Source organism: Equus quagga, unplaced genomic scaffold, assembly GCF_021613505.1.
Source record: "Equus quagga isolate Etosha38 unplaced genomic scaffold, UCLA_HA_Equagga_1.0 270_RagTag, whole genome shotgun sequence".
NCBI lineage: Eukaryota > Metazoa > Chordata > Mammalia > Perissodactyla > Equidae > Equus > Equus quagga.
Genome location: NW_025799872.1, coordinates 1155956 through 1165654, shown reverse-complemented (window position 1 = coordinate 1165654; position 9699 = coordinate 1155956). Strand labels below are relative to the sequence as shown.

General features: G+C 44.6%; 1 protein-coding gene across 1 annotated transcript in view; it reads left to right on the top strand.

The window, feature by feature from the left end:
* Positions 1 to 9699, top strand: part of LOC124233902 (centromere protein P-like) — a 222405-nt gene that overhangs the window by 133102 nt on the left and 79604 nt on the right. The gene's annotated exons all lie outside the window — the stretch shown is intronic.

Genomic DNA, 9699 nt, shown 5'->3' with positions numbered 1-9699 from the left:
GAGAACCTTTTTCTAAGTCTGGTTGAGAAAGACTCACAAGTGTCAGGTGAGACCAGTGCGTCTTCCTGACATGCAGATTTGGGGGCCAGTCTGTTTGCAAAGCACGTTTACAGAGGGTTAGCAGAATCTGTTCTCCTGCTGTGAAGACTGACTGTCCTTGCCCCGTCCCAGAGAAATGGCACATGTTGCAGTGAGGAAGCTGCAGCCATAGAGAGGGTGCTGTGCCGCGATGTGCAAGGCAACTGGCCCCACTTTGCCAAGCACCCTGCTCTGGCCCTTACTTGGGACAAGCCCGTACACTGGCCGCTGCGGAGCTTCAGGCCCTCTCCAGGTATAGCACCTGAGGGGAGGCAGCCCTCCTGTTTGGCTTGAACGCTCACGTTCCCATTTATTCAGTTATGTTTAGTTGAAATTGTGTCTGTTACCTTCATGGATTGGGACATCATAAAAGTTGAGCTGGATTTTATTAACCTGAGTTCATCAGAACAGTGGCTTAAATGGGAAGCCCTTGGGCAAAATTCTGTTTGTCCTGCACAGTGTTTTGTTTTTTAATTTTTAACTGAAATATGTATTACAGAAACCCCACATCATAATGGTACAGCTCAGTTAATTTTCACAAACTGAACCCTGATCAGGAAACCCCAGCATCCCCGAAGCCCTCCTCTGAATCACTCTCTGCTCTAGAGGGGGCCGCTGCCTGGCTGCAGACACCATAACTGGTTTCCTGAACTTCGTCTGAATGGATCATACAGTGCATGCCCTTGTGTCTGGATTTCTTGGTTCAGTGTTTCTGAGATCCCTCCAGGTCGCTGTGGCCAGCGGTACTTTGTTAACTCTTGTTATCGTATGGTGTTCTATTCTATGAATATCCCACAAATTATATATTTTATATATGTATTCAATTGCATTAATTCCTGCTTGAAGCACAGCTATGAATGTTTGAAGCTTCTTTAATCTATCGTTTGAGGCTCATGTATGTGCATTTTTCTTAGATGGAATTGCTGTATTTAAAAATTAGGAGGTTTCAGCTTCTCTTGAAAAGTCCAGTTTTGCCAGTATGTGGCTCCTGCTTTTGCATGGCAGCACTTGGCTGGGGCTGAGTGGCAGCTCCTCCTCTCGGTGGGACGTGTGCCTCCCACCCTCTCTCTCTGCCTCTGTCCATACGGTGTGTTCACATTGCTCTCCTCTTGGTGGGACGTGTGCCTCCCACCCTCTCCCTCTGCCTCTGCCCGCGCGGTGTGTCCACGTCGCTCTCCTCTCCGTGGGACGTGTGCCTCCCACCCTCTCTCTCTGCCTCTGTCCATACGGTGTGTCCACATCGCTCTCCTCTCAGTCGTGTAGCCTACATGGCCCTTCTTGGTGGGGTTCCCAAAAGCTGGAAGGCACTTCCTATGACATTGTTTTTCTGATAGTGTGTTACGGCTTCTTTGTCCTCTTCCCACTGTGAGCCTGGGGCTTTTCCTTCTCCAGCATCTTGCTTTGATCTTGGGTCAAAAGGCTTGGGAAAGAAATAGGCCCTGGCGTATAATGCCAGTGTGGGGGGTGTACTTGGCTTACTCACCCTGTTCTTTAAACAGTTGGCTGGAGGGACTGCCCAGGGCCCAGGGCCTCCTCCCGCAGTCCTGGGGCTGTTGGGTGGGGAGCTTCCCTTCTCAACTGCAGAGGTGGCCCAGCATGTGTGGACACACCATTTGGAAAGAAACTGGAGTTTTCCTCCACACCTTGGCCTGTTGTCATTCCAGACACAGCAGTGTATCTCTTCTCCCTAAAGTTTCATGAGCAGAGAACCTTCTGTTTTTTGGTTCCCATCGGGGTCCTATAGAGGGGAACCTAATTCTTTTCTACATGTTTGTTTGTCATTTTTATTTTTGGTTTTTGGCTCATCAGACTTTGGTCTAAATTACTGTATCAAACAATATCTTTAGGAATCATGGGTCATCTGCACATTATTATGTTGTGAACAAGAAGATAAATTACAAAACTGAAAAAATAATATTCTCTGTACTGACATTTTATGAATAGAAACATTGATCGCCATAAAAGGAACTTTAGGGGCTGGCCCAGTGGCATAGTAGTTAACTTTGCACTCTCCTGGGGTTCATGGGTTTGGATCCTGAGCAAACCTGCACTCTGCTGATCAAGCCATGCTGTGGTGGCATCCCACATACAAAATAGAGGAAGATTGGCACAGGTGTTAGCTCAGGGCCAATCTTCCTCACACACAAAAAAAAGGAACTTCAACACAAATTTCTTGCATTGCCCAATATATTCCAACCACGATGAAAATAAATCGCTTAAGCCAAGCTTGCACATAATTTCTTTCCTGACCTTCTCTGGTGTAGAAATGGAGAACAGTGTCAAAGTCTGAACAAGTGAGGACTGGAAAGGACTTTAGAAATCATCTTGTGCAAGTTAGGAATCCGACAGCAAGGAGTAGGGCTGCCTGTGGCCACATGTCACATCTTTCCAAGCTCGGGTATCACTCAGGCACTTGGGTTCTGTGGTGCTCATCAGCCAGTATCTAGTGCCTCCTCCCCTCTCTGCCCTCACTTTCTAAGTATGTTGGTGTGGATTGTGTAACAGTCTCTTGTAGTAGTAGCTGCAAGGAATCTGTTGGTCTCTCCATTCATTTAACAAATGGTGTAAGTGCTCTGGAGAAAAACAGGATTGGGGGAGCGTCAGGGAGGCCCTGAGGGGTGTCAGGGAGTGTTCCTTGCAAATACCTAGTTTAAGAATGTTCTAGGTCGTCAAATCCTAGAATGTAAATAACGTGTGCTCTTTATGTGTAACCAAGGGATTGTATGTAGTAGTAGGCACTCAAAGAGACTTCTAAAAGCAGTCGATGGTTATGATTTCATGGGTCATTTTGAATGTTCGAGTTTCCCTCGTGGTGTACTAGGCTCTGTGGTTTATAGTGAATTGACTTTATACTGTAGGTCGTGATTCATGGGCAGTATTCAGCCTGCAGGTATGTTTTGTTTGGAGCATATGGTATTTTTAAAAATCAGGATATTTTGTATCAAAGTCCAAATTTACAGCATATCTTAAAAAATCAATCTGACAAAGCCACCCCTGAATTCCTCTGCAATTTCAGCAATTGGCTGAGCTCATGGCAGTGGCCTCCTCTGGATGGGCTCCTGGTCCCTGTTCTCAGGTGCTCTCCCTCCTCCACCCCCCGTGCTGGTGAGGACTTCTGCAATTCACAGGCTGAGCTCCTGTCATCATCCTGTTGGAGGTTTCACTCTGAAAATGAATTAATGCCATAAATTGTCATTTAAAATGAATTGATTTGAATTTATGAAAAACAAAGGACTTATACAGTTTAGTTCATTACATTGTGTGGGTGTCACATATTTTTAAGTAATGCCTCAAAAGTCAGTTTGCTTTGAGGAATGCGTACAAGTAATGATTTTGTTTTAAATAAATTTCCTAGCTCTTTCCACTGAGGAGACCTGAAAGCAGTGACCACATCTAACTTCCAGATCTGTGTTTCTAAGGACTGTTTCCCACTAGAAGGACCAAGGCTCCTGGGAGAAATGGCGAGTAACAGATCAGGGCCAGGGAAGGTATCAGGTGTGCCTGAAACATCTCGTTGTATCAACAGGCATGAAAGCATGCAGAGATTCCTGCGGACATGTGAACAGAGTGCAGAAGCCAGCATGAAGGCACAGTTTGCATGTCGCAGAAGGAATAGGATGGTGAGGGATGCAAATGCAAAATCCTTTTTATCATAACAGAGAAAAGACAGTCAAAGGGTCAGAGGTCCTCCTGTGGAAGAATGCTGACTAGTACGTACAAGGGAGCTCCAGTTAGAGCATCATCAGTGGAGGCTGAAACCATGAGGGGAAATGTTATTGGATGGCAAGATACTCACACAGACCCAGTGTCTTACCTTTCAGATTTTCTTAATTACAAGGGGAAGAAGATACCACTTTAACCCAGTGTCTCAGCATCAGCAGTAACAGGCCAGCCCAACATTTAGTGCCTCCTGATAAAGAGGAAAAAGGAAAGACGTGACATCACCTACGTGAGATTCTTGCCAAAAATATTTTAGCTAACTCTAATCATGAGGAAACAAGCAGACAAAGGCAGATTAGGGGACATTCTACAAGACAGCTGACTTGGACCTTTCACAAAAGTGAAGATATGATGATTGTGTCGTGGTTGTGAGAGAACATGTCCTTGTTCTTAGGAGGTTCATAATGAAGTATTAGGGTGACGTGTTATGGTATCTGCAACTTACATCCCAATGGTCCAGCCCCTGTCCCTGGCAAATACATGTATATGTGTGTATATATGTATAGATACGGATATGGAAAGAAAGATGAATGTAACAAAGTAGCGTTAATTAGTGAATGTAGGTAAAGAGTATATAGATGTTCATTGTATTATTCTTTCAGCTTTTCTTTGGCCTTAAAAATGTTGCTAAATAAATGGGGGAATAAATGCTAAATAGTTGTGTGAAATAAGGTAATTTACTTTAAATTAATGTTAACTCTGATTAATCCTTAACTCTAGTGAAATATTTACATGTAAAATTTATTTTAAGTTAAATAAGGTTTTAGGCTAGGTAGATTTCTTAACTAGGGTATGAGTCCCACAGGATTTGGGAAAGGTTTTGTGAGTCTTCTGATGCATGCAAAGTGTTTTTATGTGTGTATTTTTCTGCATAGAGGATCCATCATACCTGTCATCTTATCCTCAAAGGGGTCCGTCCTTCAAATAATTAAGAACTGCTACCTTGGAATAGATGTACAATTTATAATGCGTTCTTTGAGTTTCACAGTACTAGTTAAATTAGCATTTCAGACAATTCATGTATAAATTTTGTAATTGTTAATTTAGGTAAAACAAATAAACCTTCTGCAGATTCCAACTTATAAAAAGATTTGCTTCTGTCAGCTGATAGTTTAATGTAAGTTTGTTTGACCACAGAGATTCTGTTACTTAGAAACGCACCATGACATTTTAATAACATGATGTATTCCTTTCCTTTTCCAAACTAATATGTGTTTGGTGCGATCACATGTTATTTTTAATACAATCTGCTTTCCCTTGTGTGGATTCACATTCTTCACATTTTGTACAAAGGAAAAAATATGCTAGTCTGTAAGTTTTGGTTTATCCATTTCCATGTAGAAAGAGAAACACATCTTCAAAGAAGAAATAGTCATGCATTTATTTTTCAGTTGTGTAATCACTAAGCCCTATTTATCGAGTTAGAAATATTCACTTCTTTGCAAATAACAGTATGTAACAGACTAAATTTCAGCATGACTTACAGTCTCGACTGTTCCTGTTCAGGATGTCAGAGCAAAGACATGTGAGTAATGTGTTAGAATATGCCGAAATGTTGTTTAAGTCTTGTAGTATCAACCGTGTTCTGACACATGACTACATCTTTTACAGTAGGTTTTAGTTTCTCTGAAAACATTTTCCCAAATGCCTCTTGATCTCTTGGGTTAGGTTCAGTTGGAGCTGATGTTCACAGGAACAGTAATGAAACACTCAGCCTCCCCAGGAGAACCATCCACTGAGAGCATGCTCTGCCTGGCTATGGAGCAGGGAGGCCAAAGCTTACGTGCAGATGCTCACCCTGTCCCTGTGGACCCATTCATGGGTTATCTCAGAGGTGGGAATCCATCTGCAGGACAGGCTTATTGATCCAATTCTCTTCTAGTTTGGCTGCTATTTTGAATACAGTTTTTCCCTTTTTAGATGTTATAAGGAATCACGTTTACTAGTCAGACTTAATTTTCTTTCCTATAATCAGGATTTTTTAAGATCTACTTGTAAACTGTTCCCATGTCTCTGACGAGAAGTAGTTTAGACTCTGAATCCCGGTGTCACTCTGTGTCGATGGGACCCCTGCTTGAGCACGTTCTGTGCTGGTTTCACTCTGCTCTGTGTGAAGGAGGTAGGTGTGCACAGCACAGGCTGCCAAGCTCAGGGGAGCCACTGAGGTGGCCTCTATGGAGAACGTTTGCTGACCCCTGTCCCGGTGTAACAGGCCGACTCCTTTTCCCACTGTATTTCACAATCTGAGGAATCAGTTTCCTTGAATAATTAATATCTTCCATATTAAGAGGCTTGGCAGCCTTGAGCAAGTCATGAACCTTCCTGCCTGCTGGTTCCCAGACTCCTATCAATGAAGGAACAAACACTCACCTTATCTGATGGCTACCCTCTGTCCAGCACTGTCGTGGACATCACCTCATTTAACCTTCCCAGCAGTCTTGGAAGGTAGATACTGTTCCCCCCAGTTTCATGGGTGAGGAAGCTGGAAATCAGAGTCACGGTGAATTGGCCAAGTCCACAGCTAAGAAGAATTCCAGGTCTTTTCACTATAAGAGACGGACCTCACATTTCATGGCCTTTGGGGTTTAAGGGACCCTGGAGTCATCTGGTGTAGGTTAGAGCTGACCAGAAATTCCTGACCTTGTTGTGGGTACTTTCATTATTTTTGAGTTTGAAGCTGATAGAGGATCCGAATTCGCATTCAGTTGTGGACAGATGTGTAGTTGTCACCATCCATCTGTACATACTTCTCTTGTGAGAGAATGTGCTGTTTTCTAAATAAGGGAAAGAGGCAAATAGCTTTTGTAGAGGATTTTACCCAGCCCTTTGAGGTTTCACTTAAACAGCAGAATTTGTGTATTTCTTTCTTTTATGTCAGCATCTGTGAACCTAGTAATTCATGGTATGTTTAATTGATAGCTTTGGAAAACATAGTCAATGTTGCTATTATACAGAACAATCATTTGATTACTAAGTATTACCAGTTGTCAAAGCATGATTTGTTTATAAAATATACTCTGTGCTTTCTGATGTCCATGTCAAGAGGTATTAAAAGAAATTATTGCTTATAAATTTTATGACCCTATATAAATCTTTTTCAGTTCAATTTTTCAGTTTTCCTTTAAAAACCCTTAAATTTTGCAGATTCTTTTCTGTTTTGCTTAGGAGTGGTATTAACATCAACTTTGGACAGCTGTGAGCTGATCCATTTAGACTGGAGGATCAATAGTCATTTTAGCACCTACTTTGTGCACAAAATGCAGGGATCCAGAAATGAGTTGTCTCTATTCTTCGAAGTTTTACTGTCCTTTTGGAGAAACAAGAGACACCCACTACCTGTCCACCGTGCAACACCCCACCATGCAAAGAAATAATACTGACCTAACTCATAATATCAGATCTGTCTGTCCCCAGGGTGGCGGCACAGACGCGGGTTAGCGAGGGGAGAGGGGCGCTATGGAGGAGCCGGGCTTCTAGGCACAGCTGGTCTTGTGCTCTGGAACTCCGTGAAGCCAGATGTGTTCCCATCTTTACCACTCCTCCTGTCCTCCTGCCTGAATCCTGACTCCAGCATATTCTCACCCAAACTGTCCCTTTCTCTCAGTTTCTCACCAGCATCGCTGAGACTCAGAACAGTTCTCCTCTTTGGCTCCCTTCTCTTCTTTGTGCCCCTTACCTGGCATTTCTTTCAAAGTCCCCAGCATACCTGTTTCTGCTTGTTCTTCCTATCGCCTGTGCTGTGTGATTCCACGTGCTTTGTTTCTAGATTATTGCAGTACTGTCTCTTTTGCCTTCCTGAAACGATGGCTTTCCAGACACACTCCCTGCTTGCAGTTTGTCAGTGATGCCCCACATCTCTCATCTCAGTGTGACTGGCCTCCCGAGCCCTCCCAAGCCTCACATTTCCTGTGTTGTCTGTCTTCCACCAGTGAGCCTCAGCCGTCCATGATCGCACCTCTTTCAGTCAGCTGTTCCCTCCCCTCGGCTGATTCAAATCCTGTTTCAAGACCCCACTCAGACCACGAGCTCAGTCTAATTGTTTCCCACCTTTACTGCTGGCTTCCTTGTTACTCCTGATCTAAATTTGCTGTGCTTAAATCTTCGCGTTCTGTGTGTGAATGGGGTGATCGTCTTGACCTCACTGCTCTTACAGGTGTCCATGCGGACCCGAGGATGCTGCACATAGGCAGATTTCTACTCGTGTTGTGGGTAGCGCTTTCCGCATTAATGAAAGCAGTCATCTTAAGTGATTAACTATGACTTCACGAGGCTGACTCCTCAGGTGAGATGTGTGGAGTCATTGACAATGCCAGCCCAAGGAGAGCTGGTTGTATCTTCCTCTCCCCTTTTGGCAGCACCCACCAGAGCAGGTGCCCTGTGCCCTCAGATTCAAAAGTGTGCCAGGCTCACTCAGGTGTCCAGATTTCTGCTTTTCAGACTTCAGTCAGAAGATGCAGGTTAAGTCCTGACTCAGCCACGTACTCCCTATTGCTCCTGACTGCCACCCACCCACCCTCACCCCAGCCTATTGAACTGCCTGCTCCCAGGGGAGTCGCAAGGGCTGGCAGAGACAAGGATCTGAGCCCAATTGTGTAAGCCCTGCAACACGGTGCCACGTTGTACCCGTCCGACAGAATGCACATGCAGCTGACTACCTTTAAGGTGTTTCAGGTCAGAGGTCCGCAGTCTTGGGGTGGTGCAGAGCTTCTCCGGGCTGATCCCACTCCAGGGTGCTGGAGCGCCAAGGGAACAGACACACCAACTAAACTTCCCTGCCCTCATACCCAGAGGTTGGCTGCGTCCACGCAGCTCTAATCTACGCACCTGAAAGTGTTTTCTGAGGCTAAGGCTCTCCAGCCGTGTGCTCCGGAAGAGCAGAAGAGATGGGCAGAGGGTTAGGGGAGGACCAGGGGCTTTGGATGTATGCTCTTTGTGAATCTTAAAACTTGGGATGTCATTTACAAGGAAAACAAGGGGCAGGAACAGCTGACCCTTTGTGTTGGTAGCAAAGCTGCTTTGTCTGAAGACAGTCTGTGCTTCCTCTTCAAGGACTTCCCCCCAGGGCCCCACAAACTCCCGTGAGCCATGCTTGAAAACCACCAGCCTCCAAACACGGTGCTTCCTAACTGAACCAGGCGGCCCAGAGGAGCAAGATGGCTGCAGAGCAAGTCTTTGGAGACCAAGACAGGCTCCCAGGTCCTGATTCCAGGTGCAGTCGTTTCCTTATGACTCCAGGCTGTACACACCTTTCACCATATCGTATCTTTAGGGCTTTCTGAAGTAGTATTCTTATCTACAATAAACCCAATCTGAACATTCAGAGTATAGTTAGCATTGCCTTGTGCCTATGTGCACAGATGACACACCGTTCGTGTTTTTAGACCACAGCTAGGCCAGTGTACATATGTGATAGCAATTACAGCATGTTTCTGAAGCCAATCACAGCATCTGTTTGTTTTTAACATTATATCATGGAGAAGGTTTGCTACAAGGATATTTATCACTCCTTTTTAAATGGAAGTAAAACTTCATCTCCAGACGTGATGAAATTTCAAGGCTGAACAAATTCAACACTAGACGTATTTTATATTTTAAATTATAAAATCAGTTGAAATAAAAGCATCTTCCAGATTAAGAACAGAGCTTCCATCAGTCATTCTGATTTTCGGTCTTTGTAGAGATTCTGCTCCCAACAGGATCTCCTGAGTGCACAGTAGGATTTCAGCGTGTGCCTGGGCCTGGTGTCACTCAAGGCTGCTGGGGATGGCTGCATCTTACTGTGACTCGTGCAGCTTGCACACTCGTGAGCCCCAGGATCTGGGGGTGTCCTGGACCCATGCAGGTGTCAGAACCCTAGCATGCTTCCTGCATCACCACCCTGTTCTGCTGACTTCATTGCAC